We start from the raw sequence: 26,126 nt of genomic DNA on the forward strand, positions 1-26,126 counted from the left end.
ACTTTGCTAAAGAATAAAAAATGAATTTTGAACATTCAGTTAAATGCTTGTGTTTTGTCAACCGTCTTCATCCCTATTATTGAAGAATTGTATTTCTTATTATACGTTTTTTAAAAAAAATATTATTTAGATAAATTAAGTCTTGACTTTAAATCTATGCTTGTAGTATGCAAAACTCTAGGTGTTAAACTTACTAACTTTTATAAATTTATCGTGTGTAAAATGTTTCCAAGAAGGTTTGTTTGTTTTGTTTTTGAATTTCGCACAAAGCTATTCAAGGACTATCTGTGCTAGCCGTCCCTAAGTTAACAGTGTAAGACTAGAGGGAAGGCAGCTAGTCATCACCACCCACCGCCAACTGTTGAGCTACTCTTTTTACCAACGAATAGTGGGTTTGACCGTCACAATATAACGCCCCCACGTCTGAAAGGGCGAGCATGTTTGGTGCGACTTGGATTCGAACCCGCGACCCTCGGAGTACGAGTCGAACGCCTTAAAAAAATTGACCATGTCCGGCCTATTCCAAGAGGGAAAAATACTTTTTTTTTTTCGTAATAACTCTCCATCTAGTGACTATAATACTGATTTGTAATTGATTAGATGGTAGAGAGTGAGAATTGGTGATTTTCACTATGAATTTTCTGTTATGTTAAATTAGGAAATATGTAGCAAGTAAATACATGTGTGGCCAAAACAAAGAACGATTTCCAGAAGTTATTCAGAAAACTGGAGCATTTTTCATGAAAATTTCAACGGTGTTACAACTGCAGTAATTATTGATTCGAAGCTACCGTTTTTTCCGAAAAGTAAGGTGAAAGTATTGGCCTTATTATATTGAAATTATAGTTTGAGATGTATTGTTAATATTGTTAGTACAACTATTACTACTAGTAGTAAGTACAGCACGATAACAATTGAACAGCTCGTTTCTCCGACAGCCTTCATTTATTTTTGTAATATAAGAGTTATATGTTATATTCTTTACAGTACACAATGGCTACCATAACTGTGACTCTCAGCAAAGATGGTGAGAGGCTCGGCATGTGGCATAATGCAATATATATATATATATTATTAAATTTTAACCAGTCTGTTATGTGTTGGGTGTATGCTAAGTAACCACGTTGAATTATCAATATGTACTTACAAAACAGACGCTTCACAATAACAATATTTCTTTTAGGTGTTATAAGTTTGGCTGTTTACCATATGTATTTTTTAATTTTTTTTATCGTGATATTTAAAACAAAGTCAAAATTAAACAACTTTGTAGTTACATAACAATGACTTATTTTACTTTCTCACAACAAACAATAATAAATGTTTAATATGGAAAATGAGTGTTGTATGAACTAAATGTTTAAATATATCTCAGGATGGCTGATATGGGTATTAGTACTTTCACTTACAAAGGAGAGAACAATGTTTCACCTTCCTAGGTCATCTTCAGGTTAACAGAGAGATTTTGCAACTGATTTGTAATTACAACTAACCTGTTATTGAATGATATGTATGTTGAATCAGTAGTCAACTTCACAAAATATGTGTGTGTGTACTTATTTATTTATCACAAACAAATAAAACTTTCTTCAACATTTTCATGTCCAGTTAACACCAGCAGTTTAATTTTTTTCATTAAAGTACAAAATATTGAAGGTTCACAATTTTTTTATTGCCAGTTACTACTTCTAGGCTGATTTTACTCTTGAGACTAGGCAGCAAAACCACATTGAGATACAAAGGGAGAGTAAGAAAACATTCAAATGATAACTTTATAAACCTGGGAAGTAGATTACTAGTTTTTGTTGTGTATTGTGGCAAATAAATACTTGGTTGATTTTCATTGTGCCAAATATTGTGTATACTGAACTCTCTGTTGTTAAATTTTACATATCCATAAACTTTTGTTATTGAAAACTAGTTATCTACCAAACTGTCTACTGTTATATTGTACATAATTGATAGACCTTTCTTGATAAAAACAGTTAGTCTAATTTGTGTCTATTGTTACATTTTACATGATCAACAGACTTTTGTTATGGAAAAGTTTGTTTGCTGTTGGAATTTTACACACAATGTAGATACTTGCATTGGTGTATAATTCACCCAGTGGGCTGTTTGCTGTTGGATTTTATGTTTTTGATATATACTTGTGCCAAGTAGTATGCTGTTAAATTTAACACATGCTGTAGGTATTTCCTGTGTCAAATAGTTTTTTTACTGGGCTGCTTGCTACTGGATGTTACATTGTTCTTTAGGTATTTGTTATGATACATAATTCGTCAGTTGGGCTGTTTGATTTTTTACACACAAAGTATGTATTTCCTGAATCAAACAGTATGTCTACCAGGTTGTTTGGTGTTAGAGTTTACATGTTTGGTGGATATTTGCTGTGTAAAATAAAGGGTGTTTGGAAAGTCACTGTGCACTTATATATTTATTAACAGACATGTTTCAATATAGAATACAGGAGGTAAATATGAATGACAATTATAAACAATGTTGAAAGTGACCCCCGTTGGCATCAATACAGGCCTGGATCCTTCTTATTTTGTTTCTAAACACTGCTATCAGTTGCTGGCTTGAAATAGATTGAATAAAATATGATTACAAAACTCCACATTGACTTTCCAAACACCCTGTATTTTTTTCTACCATGCAGTATCACTGTTAAATTTCATATACTCCAGTAGCTCTTTGTGGTTGTACTGTGTGTCTGATAGAGAAGATTTTCTACCCTTAATAATCAGTTATAAGGGATTTATATATATATTTCTTTCCTTATAATGACATTTTAGCCACAGCATAGTGGCACACAAAATAGCTTTGAGTTTTTTATTTGTCTTATCAAGTAGAAAATTTTAGTTCATGGCTTCATCATCTCTTGACCAATTTAATATCTAATTACAGTCTTGGTTTCAGGAGGACACACACTTTCAGTTGATGTATTTGACAATGCCCAAGTTCTTGTGTATTAATATTCTCTAATTCTGACTATAAGAATTTCAAGTGTCATTGCTACTGACAATATCCTCTTGTTATTTCTTACTAAAGCTTACTTATGTGTAGCAAAAAAAAAGTGATATTTAAAGTAAAAACCTTCATAAGATGTTTTTTGAAAATATTAATCTTGTATGTAATGTAGTTTCAACTATTAAAATTTCATTATTTAGGGCACATGATGAAAACAAACCACAATTTTGTTATTTGCACTGCACCTAGCCACTGACTGGCTAGAAACAGTAGGAGAAAAATTTATTCATTTTGAGAAAGAAGATGTGTAACTTACCACTTACAAGCAATAAGATCAATCTTTTGTTTTAATTCTAACTATTTCATGAGATTTTTGACATAGAATAAAAATACTCTGTTTTAAATCACTGGAAGTTAATGAACCTTATTGATGTTAATTGGCAGTTAGATTGTGTATTCACTTATATAAACATGACTTTGATGTCTTTGTAGAATATTTTTAAACAGCAGTTACATAAATTACTGTATGTACATTGTGAATACATTATATATAGAAAGTGATCTAAAATGGTTTATTAAGGTTTCTTATTATGTTTTAAAATCCTTAATAAACCCATGAATATTATTAATCACAGAACAGTTGAAGTTATTGGTCATAGTTACAGCTTTAATGTAATGAAACATGAAATTCCTTACAAGCCATAAGGTGAATGTATGAACTAACATTGAAACTGAAAACAGATATTTGAATATTTAAATATGTAACATAACTTCTTTTGTTGTTATAACACATCAAACAAATTAATACTTCTGAGGAAATAATAAGTATGGGCTTATTTTTTCATTAAACTAGGTATTAACATGTAAGCTTCTAAAATATATTAAGGCACAGTTGTGCTCAAATTTATAAAACATGAACATATTAATTTGTAATTTACAAGTTTATGGGTTTTCTTACATTCGGCAAAATTATGCATTAACATTCCAAATGCTAGTACAAGTTGCATATGTTGACCATGAATATTAGCTGGAACAAATGTGCTTCATGGATATGTTAAGTCATTAAACACTTCATACATTACAGCTATCTACTTTAGTGTTTGAGGTCATGAACTTCACTTGATACTTTATACAAGAATGTGTAGTATCAAGAAAAGTGAGTTTACACACACTCATGCTGTTTACAGTATAAAGCTGAATACTTTTCAGAAATGGATAATGTATGAAGTACTCTTGACCAGGCACACAGCAAGTACAGTAATTGCATGTGCTTAACTATATTTTCATCTCAATTATCATTTTTAAATATCAAATATTCTAATAAGTTATTAGAAGCCTTTTACTGTTTTTATTTGCATAAAAGTTAACTGGGATACTATATTGCTATAAACTTTATTTATGAAGGAATGTTTATGTCAACAAAATATGTATCATATAAAATTTGTAATACAAAACATGCTATAAAATAATAATGAAATACTGCTTGTTTAATAACAGTGTGATGGGAGTGTAAAGACAGTTTTGTTTTGTCATAACTAGTATGAAAAGTGTGTTACGTCTAAACAGTTAAAAATAAGATATTAATGATATTTAATTGATGTGATAGTAAATTATGAACTAAGGTTAACTTTCGTCATGCACTACTACCATTAGTATAACAAAAGTAGAGTTAAGTATCATTGACAGTCAACAGAAAACGCTATCAAACAAGCCTAAGTGAATAATTAGTAGAAGCTACATTTAATATTTGTATAAATTAACACACACATACTTGCATATACATATGGTGAATTAATACAATGATATTCTCATGTTTAACATCTAAGTTACTACTTCTTTATTGTTGACATAATCTTTCTTCTTTTTGCTATCTCTGTGCATCTGTACCAAGGCTCTGTAGTATTTTTGACATTGCAAAAGATTGTTATGCCAAAACTCACCACTCATTCCTACACATTGTATAACCTATCCAGTGTATGAGGACTGTGGTTTCACATGTCAGTACAGTTGGTGTCAAATTGCACATTATAGTCCAAATTATAGTGTCATTTTTCATTAAACCTTTTTTCAAAATGCTAATTTCAATTCATGTGGTTAAGGCACTCGACTCGCAATCTGAGGGTCGCGGGTTTGAATCCCCATCTCACCAGACATGCCTGGTGAAATTTTAAAATGCATCTTCCATTGATCTTCAAATCAGCACAGTTACCTTGTGAATATAAATGTTCTGTTTGTAATCGTAATAGAAGCAACAACTGGATGAATTTGCTCTGAACTAAAAACTTAACTGAGTGAAAGTAAGCAACAAAAAGATGATCTTTGTTACCTTATTTTTAGTGTTTATTCAATTAAACAGAATTTTATGCATTAGTATATATTTCATAATGTCTACATGATACATTATAAATTACAGATGATATACATTATTCTCTGTGCTTGAGTATATTCATGGAGCATGTTTAACTCTGTTAAATTTGATAATTTCAGTCAATGTAAATGACCTATTACAATAAATAAAAAAGTATTTACTTCAATACTTTATTTACTTGAATTTAATACTGGAAACATGAGATAATAAAACAGATAATATATTTTTTTAATTTGATGAACTTAAACAATGATATATTTGGTTACTTAAATAAGGACAAAGACATTTGCTTATACAAAAACAACTTAACTCATCTTATTATGCAAACACTTTTTTTTTTACAAGCTTGATGTATAATATTTTCAAATGTGTTTGCTAAGTTTAACAATTTTAATAAACAAAAGAAATGTAAGCAAAATATAAACAACTCTTTCCAAAATGATGGTAAAGTTATTTAATAAAATAAACTTATATAATAATTTTGATCTAAATATCCTGTATCTAAATGTGAGACATTAGAGTAAACCTTAACTGAAAACATTTACTACAACTGCATGGTTGAGTAATTACTATAACATTGCTCTTCAGACTGCTATTATTTTACATTTCACAACTTTAATATGATGATCTCTTTACCACATCAGTAAAGTTACAAAAAATTAAATCATAGTGAAACAGGCATGCTCTAACTAATTAAGACTTGAGATACTTCCTTACTTTTGAAGAATATCTAAGTTTTAACTAATGCAAATACTTGGTAACATTAATCATTAAGTTTACCACACATAGTTACAGAAATGACTGATCCATTGCCTATAACATTTATTTACAAAGACATCTTTTAACAAATATCTGAAAGTAAAAAAGTTGAATCAAAATAAAATGGCTTGTTTCACATAAGAAGTCGACATAAGTATTAACATGATAAAGAGTAATGCTATAATCAGGAATTATACTACTGATGGATGCAAGTTGGTTAACTGTGAAACAAGTTCTAAAATGTAGATCAATAGTATTTCATGTTTAACTTTCATTTTCAATATTGCTACAAAATTTAGTAAGTTTTACAGATTGATTGATTATATAGGATATCTAATTTCCCTGTAAATCTTCTGACAGAAGTTTTATAGTGTAAGAAGACTGCAACACCAGCATCAGTGTCAAAGCCTTTACTGTTTTCCATGAATAATTTTTAATGTAATATTAACCAATTATTAGAAGTAAGAACCTGCAAATGAACAGACAAAAAATTATAATTAAAATCTCATTTCTTACCAAAAAGCAAAATTACCAGTTTGTAAGCACAAGGATGTAAATCCAGTTTGTTTGTAATAAAAGGAGGAGTTATCTAAGCTCAAATACAGATAGAAACAAGTTTCTTCCAGTAAACTGCCTTAAACTGATCACTTCCTTGACAAAAGAAGCAGATGCTTCAAAATTATGTGACTGATGACTCAATCCAAGAACTTCAAACTACTTTTTTTGTGCAAATTACAACTTGCCATCCTGTGGTTTCTCTTTCTTTTTACTTTTATGAAAAGAGATTCTCATTTTACATTTAGATATGTAGACACAACAAAGTAATAAAAATCTGGAGTAGCACTTCCCGAAATCTTGTCATCCACACGTCCCCTTTCATAAATGTGGTTTCCTGCCAGGGGCATAGAACCAGGGGGGGATGGGGGATACATTCCCACTTCATTTTAGGGGGGTATGATGCATACCATCATCCCCCCTACATTTTGGTCTGTTGAATTGTTTTATTGCATCACACGCCTACAAATTGTGTGTTTGTTCTTGTGATTCTCATGTTCTTACCAATTGAATTACATAATTAGGCCTAGGTGTAGGCTTTTTCAGCAGCCAAAATGTACATCTTGAATATAGGTGTGTTTCTAAGCTTTTCAATCTAAGCGATAGTTCGTAAGTATCAGACAGTAGGCCTAAGTATACATGCAAGGCTTGCAAGCACTATTACAGAATCTACCTACGTCTTGTACGCAGTGTAAGATTTAGTAAAATTTTCATCACAACAGGTTGAACAGAGCATGAAATTAGAAAATATTACTCCCAAACGTGAACTCCTGTGATCTAGATCTGGCAGGCCATTTGTAGCTTGTAGCTGCATCAATCTTATGTGTATATTGTGCGATTTTCCTACACCATTTGTTCTTATGCATGTCTAGTCGGTTTTATTGTCGAACGCCTTACTCTCCTTAGCTGCCGAAGGCACTGACCATAGTGTACAGTTAACGACAGGTTTGGGCTGCTCGGATCCAGACGTGCCCTACATCACCCCCCTCCACTCCCTTTAGTCTAAGCCTTGATTTTACAACAGGGCTCATTGGACCTGTGTTTGTGGCCCTCATTAATCCATAAAATTTCGGATTATCACTGCCCTCTAATAAAGTGCTGGTGCTTTATGGTAAAAGAACAATATATTCTCTTATCATACATAGTAAAAATATTGTATTTTCTTGTATAATTAGAACACAAAAGGAACGATTTCAACGGTCTGAAGCCTCTACTTGAATTGTATTGCTAGACATTATATCACAAAGTGTTTGCCTTTTGATGAGCTTTAACAGGAACATAATATATTTGTGATTATTTAAGTAGTTTCGAGAAACTTGCAATTACTTGTGTTGAAACTAGCACACATCATTGTCCCAGTGATGCCCGGGCACTCAGTTGGCTTGATAGTCACTGTGAGGTTCGTGCGTTCTACTTAAATACATTTTACAGTTCAGTCCTACATCCATTCTGTTCTATCTTCGTTTGTTGTACGTTAGAGTTTTTTAATAAAGACTGTATTTTAGCCTGTTGAGTCATCTGGGAAACAGATTCCAATTATGACAAGCAAGTGTCTGAAACTTTCCAATATTAAACAGTTCTGCAAGCCAGTTACTGGTACTACAAGTGACAATGCAGATAATTCAACAACATCAAGCAAAGGAATAGAAACATTGTTCATCAGGGGACGAGTCTGAGAATGCTTGTGCAACTATTGCACATCATGAACCACAAGATAGTTGTGAAACAAGTTTGTGCAGTAATGAAAAATCTGATACAGATACAGTGTGAAAGCCATATCATCCAGACACACAACTAATACCACAACAGAAAGCAAAATCTCAAAATATCAATTTCCAGGGCAAGTGGTTTGATGAGTTCCCATGGCTGCACTTTGACAATCAGACTCAAAAAGTCATATGTTTTCATTGTGCCAAGGCAGAAAATAGAAGCCTTTTAACAGGGAAATTGGAGAGGCCAGTGGAGTATACCTTCATATCTACCAGTTTTTGCAACTGGAAAAAGGCAAAACAGAAATTCAACGAACACCAATTCTCCTCTCAGCACAGATTCGCTATATCTCCAGAAGGTTCACTTGATGTAACTCCAGTGACTGTCCAGTTACATGATGGAAAAAAGAAGCAGCAGGAAGAATGCAAAAGAAGTCTAGCCAAAATATTCAGAAGTTTACGTTTCTTACTGCGTCAAGGTTTAGCATTACGTGGACATACTGATACGGAGGGGAACTTCCTGCATTTAATGAAGCTCCTGGAAGAGGAAGATCCTGAGTTGATGGCCTACTTGTCAAAGAAAACCACATTCACATTACCCCAGGCTCAGAATGAAATAATGGAGATGTTCAGCCATCAAATACTGAGGAACATAGCACACGAAGTGCAGCAAAGTAAAATCTTTGCATTAATGGTTGATGGCATTCAAAATGTTACAGGTGCCGAACAGGAAGCAATATGCGTATGATATGTAGATGAGAACCTTGACGTCCATGAGACATTTCTTTGTTTGTACAGTGTTTCCAATACAACTGGTGAAACAATATCCTTGACTATACTTGATGTATTGACTAAACTCAATTTACCACTGTCAGGATTAAGAGCACAAACTTATGAAGGAGCTGCTAACATGAGTTGTGTGTACAGTGGATGCCAGGCAAAAATAATAGAGAAGCAACCGTCAGCTTTGTTTTATCACTGAGGAGCACACAAGGCTAATTTAATAATGCAACATGCAGTTAAACTTGTGAATGTGTTCGAGATTCTATCCAGTGGGTACATGAACTTGATGTCTTGCTTCAGAGGTCAGGCAAATACAAGACAATCTTTGAAAATATTGTATTGTCAGACAGCCACAATGGTCCAGTTAAATACATCCACCCACTGTGTCCAACACGCTGGTTGTGCCACCTATCTGCAATTACATGTGCTAATGATCACTACAGTGACATTATTGATTCTTTGTCTGAATTAGTAAATGAAAAATCAGATGTAGCAGTGAAAACACGAGGTCTGCTGGACAGATTTGACAAAGGAAAGACAGTTTTAGGATTGTTGATGGCTCAGCATCCATTAGCTGCATTAGAGGAACTAAACTGTGCATTCCAAGCAATATGAGCAACAGTATCTGGCATGATTGAAGCATCTGCAATGGCAGTTGAGCAATTGCGGGTATTGCAAACAGACGAAAATTACAAGATATTTGATAAAGCTGAGAAAAAGGTAACTTCCCAAGATCTGGTGCCTATTGAACTACCACGCATTTGCAGACCCCCAAGAAGGATCACAGGTGATGGTTCAGCACACCATTCTGCAATAGCTAGAGATTACTACAGAAGCCAATATTTTGAATTTGTGGACACAGTTATAGAACATCTGACCACTAGATTCAATGCAGACAACAATGACTTGAGGAAATATCTGGCACTTGAGAACATGATCACATCTGGCAAGATTGGCAACTCGGTTATAAACTTCTAACCAGAAATCTCTGCACAACGGCTCGAGTTTCAGTTGCCCATGTTCAAAGGAACAACAAAAGCAGTATCTCTGAAAGGTGCAAAGGATGCTTACTGTAAAATGCATGAAACAAGCCAGCAGATTTTTAGTGAAGTGTTTCTTCTCATGAAAATTTTGCTTGTATGTCCAGTATCCAGCTGTGAATGTGAATGCAGCTTTTCTGTTAAGACAGTTGAAGACGTAGTTAAGGTCAACTATGTCTAAGTGCTGCCTCAACCATGTGGCAGTTTGTCACACTCATAAAGATGAGGTCAACAAGATAAATATAGAAGAGCTTATGAAAGAATTCATAAACAGATCATCACAAAGGAGGTCTACGTTTGGGAACATGTAGACTAGATGACTAAATGAATCTTACTTCAATGAAAAGTTTGAATAATTATGTGCTACATTGTATTGATGTGTAATTTTCAAGAGTTTGTAAAGACATTTTAATTATTTTTATCAAACAACGTGAACAGTTTCTCAGTAGATATAAACTTATCAAGGGTAGTTACTAATTTTATTAATATTTGAAAACGTAATTCATGCAATGAAAGTTATTAGTAACCTTGTCAAGTATAATGGCCATCTTTTATAGTGTGCAGTGTGCAGGAATAAATTCATGTGGCAGTTAATTTGTGACACATTTGTCTTTATTCCATTAACATTTTGAAAACTGTTCACAACACCTCACTTATACAAACCTACATGGAAACTTTGAAGTATCGTGGCAATAAGATTACTCTGTGACTGCATGTTTACAGCTTTCAGGTTCACATAATCAGAGATTACCAATTTGCAATTTGAACAGTCCACATAAGTGGTTGTGAAAATCATCCTCCCCATCGGGTGTAAAATATCTACACCCCTGTTTCTTGCACACACACACTCACACTCTTTTTTTAAATGAATGAGTTAAATGAAGAGATACAATACACACAGATTAAAATGTTATATGTGTTACTGCAATTACTTATTACTTCATTTATAAAAAAAATATATTAAAATGTTTAATTTTGCATTATTACACATTCAACTACACCTTGATTGCCAGTGTGCCCAACACCTCATTTCTGGAAATGTTAATCAAGACCATATTAATTGGTCACCTATAAATAATACATACCCTAACTGCTTCATTCATAATATAGAGAATACAAACAAGCAAGCCATACACTGGCCCAGTGGTTGCAGCTGTGGACAAGCTACTGTAAGTCACTTCAGCTTCTTCTTGTAGCCTTCCTATGCAAATTCTAATGACAGAAGAACAAAACTTCTTTTATTGGTAAATATGACAGCAAAAAATGTAATGGAAACACAGCAAATAATTTTTTCCATTTCTTCTGCTACTGCCTTGGTGTGTGTATGTGTTTTCTTATGGCAAAGCCACATTGGGCTATCTGTTGTATCCACTGAGGAGAATCAAACCCCTAATTTTAGTGTTGTAAAGACGTAGACTTGCTGCTGTCCCAGGGAGGGACACTGCCTTGGTTAGTGGGTGCTTTACCATCAAAACTGATAAAAATACCTCTGAAACAACATCATGTGATGTGTTTCTCCCAGCAAGTTGTAGAACTTCTTTACCTTTTTTGTAATCCAAAAGAAAAGTGTCATTATAATGTAACTGTTTATGATATGTGTAAATTTTATACAGACAACTAGAACAACAAATTATGAAAAGCACTAATATCTCCTTATATTACTTTAACTATAGCATGTAACAATGGTCAGCTGTACATATGTCTAACTCTACAGCTATCATTCTAATATCAATTATTTCTCCACCTCTACTAAAAACAAAGCTTGAAAGACTAGATATCAATGTAAATATAGAAGTAAACACACACATTAATCTTTAATTAGAATAATCTATAAATTGAGCCAGATATGAAATCCACAATTATTACACCACACATACAGTGATAGACATACGAAAGAATAAATCTAAGATATCCATAGTCATGGAAGAAAATAATGCTATTATTCTCAGCTTTCAATCAGTTTCAAAACATGCAAGTTTCTGCATTCTAAACTACATCAAACATAGCTGACATGTTCATAAATACAATATAGCCCTGAATATATTTTTCCAAAGGAAGTCAGACTGGAGGCCAAGTGTTCAACATAAGGAATTAGAAAATGGTCCTTAGAAGACTGACGAAATAGTTCAGAATGAGAACAAAACTGATTATGTAGATGAAAAAGTATTCCATGAACTAAGAAGAATAACATTTTCATTTACTAAACTTGTTATGCCACACTGTATGACAACATTCATTTTTATGAAAAAAATGAGAATTTTGTTAGAGAAACAATAACTCAGTTACTACTGTTTTTAGTTTAGTATCTTACTTTTACAAACATTTATACAACAATTATTTATTTTGTATAGTGTAAAGTACTTTATCACTACTCATGTCAGGAATAAGTTTACTTGTCAAATTTTATATAATGAACAAGTCCTTTTAATTGAATGCTGAACTTGCCCAAATATAATGTTCATCCAATTCTGAAAGGTTAAACTGAAGAAACTACTTTTTTTTACACTTCAGTTGTACATACTGTAATGAACAGTTTCTAAATACAGGAAACGACTATTGATGAATTATATTTTTCTGAAAATCTTTCATTGAAATTTTAAGTGTCATTTTTACCAACTTTATTGAAAAGTTTATATGCTGGAATATACTATACTATTCATTCATTTTCACATAAGTATTTATTATTACCAGGAATACTACTTGCACCAGATTCAGTGTATTCCCCAGATTTGCATCCTTGAACCTTTGCTTCATCCTTTTCTGATTCTCATAGCATGCCATCCATTTCATCCCCTGCACTGGATATGCAACATTTTTTTGAAACCTTAATTACTGATTTTCAGTGGTAGTTTTTGGTGAAATACTTCATCAAGTTCAATGTGTGCAAATATGCATAAACAGTATTCATCTAAAAACAATTGTTTCTGCTTAACATTCACTTTGAAACAATACACTCTTTGTACAGTCACATATGAGTTTGAAAATATAAATTAAAGCCACAGGTTGATATATAACTACTGTCCACCCATGACTGTCATCTCAAGCGTTATTTAGAGAATACTGTTTGGTTGATGTGGAGATGGAATGTACTTGTTGAAATATACAGTAGCTCAGTGATTTAATGAATGGCCTTTTAAATGCCGAACCCTAATAAAGTTACTTGTAAGTGCTGTTGGTGTTCTGTGTTGCTGCTGAAGATTGTTAGGTGCAATAGTTTTTTGAGGAGGTGGCTGAAGTACAAGTATTAAACAGATTTTATGCATCTATTTTTTTATATTACCTTGATGTGTGGCAGTCATATTGATCATAATTCAGGTTAAAGCCATTGAGACTTGTGGGGTATAAACAAGTGAAATTTTTCTATTTCCTGCTTCAACTTGTATACATTGTCACCTTTGATATCTCTGTTATTATGGTGTTAATACTGCTAGTGAATGATGTTGAGACATCTGTCAAAGGTTAATCCTATATACTTCAGTATTTGTTTGATAAAGGATGGTTATGGTTTGTCCTCACAAGCATTTATGTTGTTGATTGCGACTATGAATATGACAGAATTAATAACAGTTCTTACATTACTGAACTGTTTGCTAAGGGTGCTAAAGAATGGTTGCATCTTGTTTTTTATTTCAGTTTTATGAGATTCTCTACTATACGTCAGGAATGACATAGTAAAGGTTAAAAACTGTCACATGGTTGGATGGTCAAAAAGGTTTAGATCAATGACATAGATGTTAAGAGATGATGAAAATGGCAATCAATACTGTATTAAGGCATAGGCCTACCAGGCTGAAGCCCAGGGCCTCACACAAATTAGGAGGCCTCAAGCTATGACTATAAATGTATTGCATGTAGTGATCCTGTCTTGAGGGGGCCTCTATAAGTTGAAGAGCCTAATGCTAATAAAAGCCTTAATCTGGCCTTGAGGTGAGGTAGTGCTGACAGTTATCTATTCAGATTGCCAGTTTAATGCTTCTTGATAAACCTTCTTGCACCTATAATTCTTCTTACACATAATAAATTAATGCCTATTCTGAGCACTTTGTCAGCAAGAATGGCCAACTGAACTCTAATGAAGACACTTCTTCAAACCTAAGGTTATTTCCAAAGTGTTTTGACCAGTCTCAAATTATCAGCTGCAAATTCAGCATCAATGATTCAGATTTATTTTCCAGTGTCATATCCACCTGCTGATGACACTAACAGTGGTTTAAGTTGATAGCCAAGCCATCCAACTTCATCTTTCACTGTAATCTTGCCAATGATCTTTTATAGAATGACAATTGGATCACCTATGAGAAAGGAATAAACACTCATGAGATTGAATAAGGATTTGGGAAGGATTTAGTCCATATTTCAGGTATGTTACCTATTGCCAGTTTGTGTTGTCTAGTACTAATTTCAACAGGATGACTTTTGTAAACTTCTTAAAGATGGAGATATATATAGACAATCCAGACCTGAAGCTCCATCGTTAGATACATTGATAACTCTGTGTATCTCATCAAAGGTAAAAATGCTAGAGATGGTTTTCACATCTTCATGTTGTTGTACCTCAGAAAGAGATTGCTTAGCTTGAGCCTCTCTTGGACATCACTATAGTAACGTTATAGTTAATGCATCTGTGAATGATGGCACTGTCTCAGCTTTCATCAGTATGGAGTGCAGCACCATCATAATCACAAATGACTAACAAAATCATGTTTTTGATGCCTGTGCTAACCGTATCAAAACCGTATCTAACCATTGAGGCATGAAATGTATGAATATTTCACCGAAACTAAAAGCAATAAAAAAAATGATGTTACCAGAGCGCAGTAACTTTCGAGTTGGGAGGCACTGCTATTACTATATAATACAGAGTGCTATAACATATATATATACGTTGTAATATAAGTTTGACTTAGATCACTTTGAAGTTTCTTCATGAATAATCTACAGTCAACTAAACTTAATATAAGTTATAATGTAAAAAAGAGGGTTTAAATAATAATATACTGTTACCGCAGGATTTTGTCAAACAAATGCTATTGTAGACTGCAATCAATGATATCTGCGAGCAGCAGATGCTGGTTTGTCGGTTGATATTGAACAATAGAATCAATAGTAATTTGAATTCAAACAAGTACATAAACGAAATTATTTTCAGAAAGATGAATAAACAATTTAATTTTATATACTAACGAAGAATAAGTACCATCAGTATTACCTAAAATACTTTGTTTGAAGGTAAGATATCGTTAGACAAATAATTATCTCACTTTCTTCACATCTATACTTACATACTATCCGGAGGAAAGTCAAATATGGATGGGATTTCGAGCACATACACTCTTGGTTCTTTACCCAACTTGTTTTGAATTTCGACAAAGCTACACGAGGACTATATTTGCGCCAATCGTCCCTAATTTAGCAGTGAAAATGTAGAGGAACGGTAACTAGTCATCCCTACCCACCACTAACTCTTGGACTACTCTTTTTGCTGACGAACAGTGGGATTAGCTGAAAATTATAACGCCCTCAACGGCTGAAAGAACGAGCATATATGGTGAGCCGGGAAATCAAATTGGTGACGATCAGATGGCTAGTCGAGCGCCCTGTAACCTTATTAATACCCTAGGTACAATTTCTCACTTAGTTTAAACGGGAAATGGTATTTTTGCTTTTTGTAACTTCAACATCTTCCGACCTTTCTTACTATTATCCCTTGTATGTCAGTGTTTTATTTTTTATACCTTTTTCTTCTGTTACTATTTCACTTCGACATTCCTTTACAGCAATTGGTTCATTAGTATTGTGACATCACTCTTCATACCATACTTCGTACCCTCTTCTACTTGTTATATTTTAATGATATTCGAATCTGTTGTGTATATTTAACAGAAATAACTTGAAAGAAGGGGTTTATGCTTGAAAATTTGTATGAAAATAAAGGTTCCTAGATTTTATTATCATTATATCTAACGGTTTTTTTGTATTTCAAAATTAATTTACAATGCAGTAGAAACAACCATTACCTACTTTAAAACAACGTTAATTTGTAACAGTATCCAATAGAAACACTTCTGATACGCAGAATAAGTAGAATTTACCAATTCCTAAGCAACAAGTTTCGTTCAAAGAAAAAAAGAATCATGACAGAGAATTTTCGCAGTTTCTAAAGTAAAGCATTTAAAAGGTTAATTAACATCTTCCGATTTGGCAACAAAGTAAAGTATGTTGTTCTTTTAAGCACTGTAATCTCATTGTTTTAAAATATTTTGCCAATTAATGTTTAGAATTGGCTCTAATTTAATATAATAGCTATTATCTCAGTAATGACTTTCCAACTTTCTTAACAGTCAAATAATAAGGATTAATGTATCGGACACCTGCTCTGAACCTTTATTGTCAGAGGCAAATGTCCCGTAAGGAGATATAGTTAACTCCATACTAGTTATCATGTATAACAGCGAAATACCCCTAATAGATAAAAAAAAAATTTTTTTCTCAAAGTCGCAGATAATGTGTTTATGCGGAAGAGTTCAAAAACACAGGCTGCAGTAGCAACGGTGCTTCAGATTTAGATATATTTCAACTCACTGGTGAATCATTAAACGTGTTAAATTATCGTAATATTTAAACTAGTTTATTCAAAATATTGTGTTTTCATGATTCATTATTAGTACTAAAAGTGATAAATTTAATTGTAATGAGTCTATTCTATTGAGCAACATGTTTGAGCTCTTGACTTCTGCAGACCACGAACTCTTATATTTGGAGGGTTTGTTTTGTTTTGAATTTCGCGGAAAGCTACATGAGCGTTATCTTCGCTAGCCGTAATCATTGGAAAGAACAGCTGCTTTCATGTAATGTTTTAACTTTCTTTTCATACAAATAAGTTTTGAGATCGTAACTTGTACAGCATTGAGATTCCTGAATTAAACATAATTGACTTAATTTACCAAAACTATTGCCAATATGCACAGAATACATATCAAAATAAACCTCTTTTTCATGGGCGAATTCCATATAAGTTTGACTATCATGATTGTAGTAACCTCAAAACTTTCAGCAATAAGATTCTAGGTCATATACTTAGAGGATAACGGCTTTAATATTATCATAATCTGTACAATTTTCTAGAAAGGGAGCAGCATAAGCTTCTGGTGTGTGTGTGCGTTTTCTTATAGCAAAGCCACATCTGGCTATCTGCTTTACCAGTCAAAACACCGTAGCAATAATGGCCATTTTTCGGTGGGCTATTCCATGATTTGGGCAACTACCTCAAAATGTTCTAAATATTTATCAACTTCATTTTCATTAAATCGTGGTATTTTAACATGTCCACTGAGTTCAGAGTTATCATTTTGCCTTGATCAACTGAAGCTGAGTCTAAAATCTATTTCTTTTGGCCTATTTTATTTCCTGGCTTTGATATGGTTTTGTTCAGCTTCGAGAATTTACTTTCTCTTTCCACTTCGATACGGGCTTCCTCTTTCTGGGCTTCTTTCCTGCCTCAGCTAATGCTGACTTTTCTTAGCTAGCCTCACACCCTTACAAGCTGACTTTTACCGGCGAATATATTTAATGTCCACGTTGAAATAATAACGTCCGAAGTAATTTACGGTGTTTGAACGGTTTATAATGTTCGAAATTTATGAACATTCCTGGTCAAATTCTGTAATTGTCCGATTAATAGGCGTTAATTGCAATTAAAACTTCCTGGAGCTATAACATACTAACTGTAGCTGACTAATAATAATACTCTTCTTCTGTCTCTTGGCTACTAAGCTACTTTTACATGAATCACGCGAGTTTCTCGAACTTTCATTAATGATTTAGTGTGTTTTCGTAAAACAAGTATTGTTGATTCTTACTCCTACGAATCTTCTACAAATTAAGAAAACAGGCGAAACTTGCGCAATACACAGTAAAGAATATGGTCAAATGCGAAAAAGAAAAGTATTCTTAAACAAACGGAGGTATGAAACATATAACGTTAAATCCGTTACACTGGATAAAAATTGAAAATATTATTACATTTCACATCCTCCACCTGCAAAATTTGAAAATGCTTAGTAACCTACAGAAAACATCAAACAAGTAAAAGGTTCGTTTCCAGAAAGATAAGTGTTTGCTATGCATTTTCCATTTACTGATCTATGTTTAAAAAACAAACAGTTTAAGAACTTGTTTGTAAATATTAATAACGTGTATATATAATGTGTTTGTGTTTTCTCATAGCAAAGCCACATCGAGCTATCTGCTGAGCCCGATGAAGGGAATCGAACCCCTGATTTTAGCGTTGTAAATACCTAGACATACCGTTGTACTAGCGAGTGTGGTATATAAAATATATTATAAGTGAAAGGTGATTGTATTCTACAGAATGCTGATCTACTAAAACAGCCAAGTCAGATCATTTTATGAAGGTCAGTTTTATAACTCCCCGATTGATACAGCGGCAAGTTTACGGATTTACAACACTAAAATCAGGGGTTCGATTCTCTCGGTGGACTCAGCAGATATATCGATGTGGTTTTGCTATAAGAAAACACACACACACACACACACACTTAAGAATAGTAAAACTTAATAGAAAAAATCTGATATTTTGAGTACGGAACTCTTGTAATATTGGTAATATGCAAACTTTCGTAAAGATATACTTAATAAATAAAAAATACAGCATGAAAATTATAAGAAGCACGAAATGGATACAAGGTCAGTCCTCGTGATCGAACAAATGCTGAAAGAGTTAATGAAATCAAAATTATGGGTGATTTAATTTCAGGCATATAGATCGGGAAAGACTAGAATCAATCCGTTAAAGAGATAGGTTTTTTGAAAACTGTTCAAGATACCTTTATTCATAAATTAATATAGGAACATTCTAGAAACAATGCTGCATTAGAGCCACAGATTATTTTTACATTTCAAGGTACGGGTTTGTTACGAGTGACAGTCAACCTCTTAACGTGTTTGGTGAATTGTAAAATGATATTGAATGGTAACTTTCCCTCTAATAAAAAAAATTAAAAAGACGATGGTAGATTGGCTTTACTGTTGAGTACTAGCACAACTATTGTGTTGTTTAGTTAATATAATTTTACAAATGATTACCTTCTGAAACAACATAATTTTTAACATTACAGTGGTTTGACGTATTCTATTTAAACACAAGAAGTCTTATTTCAGTTGCTAAGTTCTCGGTCTACTCTTTCATTCAATGCTTAGTAGGATTGACCATGACTTTATAATGCCCCCTACAGCTGAAAGGAAGAGCATCTTTCGTGGGATGGTGATTTGAGCTCGCAACTGCCAGATTGCAAGTCGAACACCGTAATCACCTGTCCATGCAAGGTCTTGTCAGTTGGATTCTGAAATTATTGAACAAGTGTGTGCGAATGTTTTAGAAGAAAAGAGAATTATTTGAAGCTTTATAAACAATTGTGATACACAATATTTTTGTCATATGTATGGGTTTACATTCATTTGACTTGTTTGGAATATATTATTCTTAAAATAATTGAATTTTGTTATGTCCATTTATTGTTCAAATTCATCACCAACTACAGAGTATTCAGTCCCATAAACTTGATAATCTATAATAATACAGAAAAGCAATGAAGGATGATTAAAATGTAAGAAAACAGGTTTCTAGTTACAAAAAATCTTCTGAAGTTTGCAATGAAGCTGAATAAGAAGGCATACTACATAAGCAATATATAATATATATATATATATATATATATATATATATCTAAATCAGCTATTACTAACACATGAAGAAAGATGAAAACTGAAAGATTTAATATTTTCATTAATTTTAATAATCAAATGGTGAGACTATGCTTTTTCAAGTAGTTCATGAGAATGTTTGTTTCTGCTGAGTTATCAGCTGTAAGTTAAATAATTCTGAAATATTTATGCAGTATATGATGAGATATTTGTTCTTATCGTAATAGACATTTTAACAACGTTAAATACACATAAAAATACAACACACAGAACGCACACTAACAATTCAAGATTATATGTTTAGAATTAAGCACAAAGCTTTGTTTGTTTTTGAACTTCGCACTTAGCTACTCGAGGGCTATCTGCACTAGCCGTCCCTAATTTAGCAGTGTAAGACTAGAGGGAAGGCAGCTAATCATCACCACCCACCGCCAACTCTTGGACTACTCTTTTACCAACGAATAGTGGGATTGACCGTTACATTATAACGCCCCACGGCTGACAGGGCGAGCATGTTTGGTGCGACGGAGATGCGAACCCGCGACCCTCAGATTACGAGTCACATGCCTTAAACCACCTGGCCATGCCGGGCCTAAAGGTAAATGATGCGCATATTTATACTGGTAAAATTAGATGTGTGAAAACAAAGAAGATTTTGGCAAAGAAAATTAAAATATAGAAGTATCTTTGGCTTGTGTTGCATTTTAGAAACATGTTTTAAGCAAAAAGCTATACAATGGGTTATTTACTCTGAGCCTATCGCAGGAATTGAGTCTTAAATATTAGTGTTATCAGGCTCTAGCTTGTCATTAAACCACTCACACATCAGATGCGCAATAAAGAACATACACAGTTGATAAAAAACACAGTTTTTATTCTATTAAATTAGATTTCCTTTACAAAAATATATAAATTTATTTTTCTTGATACATTGACATTGGAGACTGTCGCTACTTTAATAACGAAGTTTAATTTATAATATTCTCACACAGACCGTTTGATAATCAAGAAGAAAACACTGTTAATTAATTATTGTACTGATGCAAAAGTAGACTGTTGTGAAATGAAACGCTTAGCTTACTGTGAACTGATTTTCTGAAACACGACTTGCAAAGATATATTATGGCCAGATGGTTTAAAGCGTTTAATTCGTAATCTGAGGGTTGCAGGTTCGAATCTCCAAACATGCTCGCCCTTTCAGCCATGTGGGCGTTATAATGTGATGGTCAATCCTACTATTCGTTGATAAAAGAGTAGCCCTAGAGTTGGCGGTGGGTGGCGATGACTATTTGCATTCTCTCTAGTCTTACCTTGCTAAATTGGGGATGGCTAGTGCAGACAGTCCTTGTGTAGCTTTATTCTAGGAGTTGGTTTTGAGTATTCTATCAATCTCACTCTATCCCCCTCACTAGATGGTATATATTAATACCATTCTCTTCTCTGCCACACCATGGCCAGGTGGTGAGAACGCTCGACTCGCAATATGAGGGTTGCAAGTTCAAAGTACAAGTTCTAAGCTCGTAGCTCTGTCATCTCTTGGCCGATTTGGAATCTAATTTTAGTTTTGAACTCAGATGGTCAAACCCTTTAGATTGATATGTTTGACCACGCCCAAGGTCTCGTAAATTAATTTACTCTAATCCTGCCTAAAATAATTTCAATTTGAGGGTAGACTGGTAGAGATTCAGATGAATAATAAAACTAAATTAGGTATATACGCGGCCATTACTTGGTATTGCCAGCAAACAAAAATTGGCTAAGAAGAAGGGGTAGAGGTGTCATACATTAATTTAATTTACTGTAATCCTGCCTGAAGGAATTTCAAACGACGCGGCTATTGAGGATTTCCTCTTGTTTTCTTTCTGAGCTCGTGAGCATGGGAAGTTTTCAAAACATCTCTTTTTTGTTTTCCACTCGCACTCTTGGGAAGTACTAATGAAGAGAGATTGTAAACATCTGTTTCAAACCAGCATTACCACTCTGGAAATTAGAAAATCTCTAGATTATACAAATAAAAAATACAAAGCCAAGAAAAGTGATATACAATAATGATTTGTACAAATTTAAACTTATCTGTTCTGAATTTTGCGTAAAGGTTCTCGAGACCTAGCTGCACTAGCCAATCCTAATATAACAGTGATGGACTAGAGGGAAGACAGATAGTCGACCCCCATCCCCCGCCAAAACTAAGGTTAGTTTTTTTACCAACAAGTGGTGGATTCGACTGTCACATTTACAACGCCTCCATGGCTGAAAGGGCGAGTATGGTCGGTGATGAGGATTCGTATCCACAGATTGGGAGTCAAGTACCCTCTCCACTGGGCCATGTTAGCCCCCACAAAAATGAAGTGTAAGTACCTGCGTCTAATAGATTGGGAATGATCAAGCAAATAGGTTTTGAATTTTTGATTTTTCTAGTAATCCTTACGCCTGAACTTCGTTCCTGAACAAATTTTCAGTGGTGACTGACCATAGCTTCTGAAACTCTGCCTTTAAGATGACGTCAACGCTAGACCTACCCAACTAAACTTGCTAGCGTTATCGATATATGCAGAGCTGATTGACAAATTCTCATTAACCTTTGTGATCAGTTATGCAAGTTAGCCATAAGCAATAAACTCAACATTAAATCTGTCAACCTTACGTAAAATATGTTTTTGTTGTTTTTGTATCTGTTGTCCACTGTAGGGAATCGAACCCATGATTTCAACATTGTAAATCTGAAAACTTTTCACTGTCCCATGGGGGGACTAGGTAGAATATATTTAGAAAGAATAAGCATATGCGTTATTATAACCACGGTCATATTTTATACAACTGGGCAGCTATGCTAACATAGTTTTATTGGAACTCGAAATTTGCTCCAGGATTCTATCAATAGCTTGTCCAGAATAATTGGGTTTGTGAAAATATGAGCACTTTATGATGAGTTGCTTAGTCCATATCCTGAGTAAAAGTCTAGTTAATTTTGTCACTTACTACATCATGAAAAATAACAGAAAACATCTTTGACAAATGATCCCAATCACAAAAGATGATGGTTCCTCGCATGAATTGCACATAGAACAAATAGATGACATTTACATCTGTGGATGAAACACCATAAATGTCAATTTTTGGAGCCAGTATTTGCTCCCATAAATTTGGAGCAGTTATTTCTTTATCATGTGACTATATTGTTGAAAAGAAGTGACTTCTCATAAACAGCGTAAAGGTTCTCAGAACAAACATTTTTCATTCCAACAGTCTTTACTGTGGCATCTGTTACTTTCTTTTTGTGGTAAAATTTTCTCACGGCACCAAGAATTTGGAGATGGACATCTTAGTGGATTCATCCATGATTAGAGAGAGACCTTAATATCGTTGCACATTGACAATAATGAATTATTTACTTTACAAGTGATTCTATCTTCCAACAAATGTGATGATGATTTGGTTATCTTCATATTTTCGTTGCTTTTACTGTTCAGAAACGTTATTCTCATCACTTCAGTCAAATGGTTGCCCTGAAGGAATGGCATTCGTAGCTAAACCATGAATCCAAATATCAAAACTTCAGTTTTCATGATTATTTCCTTGGTATCTGGTTCTCTTCGTTGTTAAAAAGCATTTTAATTTGTGCTGTCTTTTGTTTAGCTCTGAACGTAAAATTGTATTCATTCTTGGTTTTGTGTTTCATTAAAGCCAACATGATGGTATCCTTCAACTTATAATCATGTAAATAACAATAAATACATTATTTGGGTCTCTCGTCAACAATTCCTTTAAGTCTGGGTCTTTTAGCTAAGTATTATTAAAGGTTTTTAAATATCATTCGTTTTTTGTTTGTTTGTTTCAATTGAGGGTTAACTTCTACAGCAATATCTCTGCAACCTTTATTAACATCAGGGTCACTCATCTATGACACAGAATGGAACTTGAGTATCAAGATTTCAATGAACTTAAATGAAGGGAATGTTCACTTTCACTCCCCCAAAGCTGGAGGAAGGAATGGCTTGTGAGATATGACATTTAAACGTTCTTTATCATTGCTCATTTAAATACGTGACTTAACTTGCATGGCAGAATATAAAGTTTAGAGTTTTTCAGAAAATGTGATATGTTTTGTATACAGTTTATCATTCTGAAACAAAAAAAGACTATAGCACATAAGAAAAAACACCTAACTTCTTGTTATTTTGAACTTTAAGGTATTTTCACGAAAGTGAATTATTTATAATGTGAAAAACAGAAATAACAATATTAATATATTACAAATTTGACATCTTCTAAAGGCAGGTAATTTAATATGAACATTGGACACTAGATGGCAGGTCCACTGTATCTGATGTACGTTTCCTAAGAGGAGTAATTAAATTACAGTAAACAAACATTGTTTAATATTTTAGCAAACATCTTTTATGTGTTTCAACAACTAAACTATTCATTTTAGAGGTTAGCCTATTCAGTCAGACTTACTCTTTTTAAACTTTGCAAACATTGATTGCAACATTCTATTACAGTAAATACAGCTGTTTAGAGACGCCAGTTGACTCGGTTTTGCCACGATAGTTCAATTTTTTTAAGTCCTCGGGAAGCACAAAACATGATTTTATGACAAAGACACCAAACTATCAGTCACATCGAATCACGAATGTAATGGATCTACATAACTTGCTTAATATTCTAACGCGTACTCCCCTATCGTCAAACTCTCTCAAAACTTCTGTTTGTGCGTGGTGAGAAATTGAGGTGTGGGCAGATTTTCTAAATTAATAGTACTGCTATTAATGAAATTAATTTAGATTGTTTAACCTATCGCAGTATAAAATTTCTCAAAAGAGTGTGAGCTTGTACACGTACTTTGAAAATAAATTTCCTTTTCTTAAATGCAAGTGAGTTGGATAACAGATTTGAGTTTACGATTTACAAAACTGTGCTTTAGATAACACTAGGCTGCAGAGCGGACATTACCAATTAATTATTTCAAAAACAGCGCCAGTTTTAATATATTTGGAAATATTGAGGAACGACTTGATTAATTGAAATAACTTAAATAAAAGTTAAATTATTTCAAAATATGTAATAAGCAGTATGCATTTTGGGGTAAGGGCTGGGATATCCTGGTTTCTTGGTGTATAAGTCTGTTCAACCTTCGACTACAACAATCCACTAGTGTACAACGGTTAATGAGAGGATATTAAATTTGTAGCGTGGCGACATGACAGAAGCAATTGAGCAACTTGACCTGAAAATCTTATTATTAGCCTTATTAACCCAGGCAGGCCACGTTTTGTCATATGGAGAATGTAGAACATTGACCCTTGGTACAGGTCGATACTATGGTGACACTGACACCATTCAGACAACACTTTCGTCAGTAGTTAAGGTAATATTTCTTACTTTACCTTGGAATTTTTTACATTACTTAAGATTAGAAAATAAATAAAGTCTTCAAGTCTCAAAAATTCAAAGATTTGATGGAATTTCGTAAAATGTTCCCAAGATTCCAAGATCAAGCTTCAAATACCAAGGTATGATTATGCTGTTTGTAACCTTTGTACTCCACAGGTCAATAATATCTTTGTAAAGATATTACAAATTTATTGTTTACAAATTTTGTTTTAGGGAGTTTTCTCAAGATAGTGATCATAGTGATAACTTTACTGACTTAATACACTAAAATCCGGGACTCGTTTCCCTGAAGTGGTCAGAGCAGAGAGATCAGTGGCTCTGCTATAAAAACAATCAGGAAGTTTGGAAGTAAAAGTTGTGAGGTTCACTTATTCCAAAATTATCTAAGAAATGATCACTTTGAAACTACACTGATTACATACATAAGTAAAAATATATACGTAAAAACGGCTCGTCTGGGTTGAGAAAAGCTTTTACGTAAAAGAGCGAACAACATTTCGACCTTCTTCGGTTGTCATCAGGTTCAAAAAGAAAGGAAGAGGGAACTGACCGGAAGCTGCCCACATGTTGTGTATATGAGTGTCACAATGTAGAGGGCGTGCTTAGATATTTGAATATATAATTTTACATTATTTATTTTATTATTATTTATTATATTATATTTAATACAGGTATAAAGGTGTTCCTTTGCATTGGTTTATTTTGAGCTTGAGTTCTTGTATAAGGCTTCTTTAATTTTGCGTTTGTTTACGAGCCGTTTTTACATATATATTTTTCTCTACAAGTGGGTTTTCTCAATATCACTGATTATACATAAGTAAA

General features: G+C 33.4%; 1 long non-coding RNA gene across 1 annotated transcript in view; it reads left to right on the plus strand.

Annotated features, from left to right (window-relative positions):
• The first annotated feature begins 213 nt into the window (after positions 1-213).
• Positions 214-26,126, plus strand: part of LOC143254677 (uncharacterized) — a 60,763-nt gene continuing 34,850 nt past the window's right edge. Inside the window, exon 1 of the long non-coding RNA XR_013030329.1 lies at positions 214-806. This is a non-coding gene — a long non-coding RNA (uncharacterized LOC143254677). The remainder of the gene's footprint in view (positions 807-26,126) is intronic.

This window comes from Tachypleus tridentatus, chromosome 1, assembly GCF_004210375.1.
Source record: "Tachypleus tridentatus isolate NWPU-2018 chromosome 1, ASM421037v1, whole genome shotgun sequence".
Classification (NCBI taxonomy): Eukaryota; Metazoa; Arthropoda; class Merostomata; order Xiphosura; family Limulidae; genus Tachypleus; species Tachypleus tridentatus.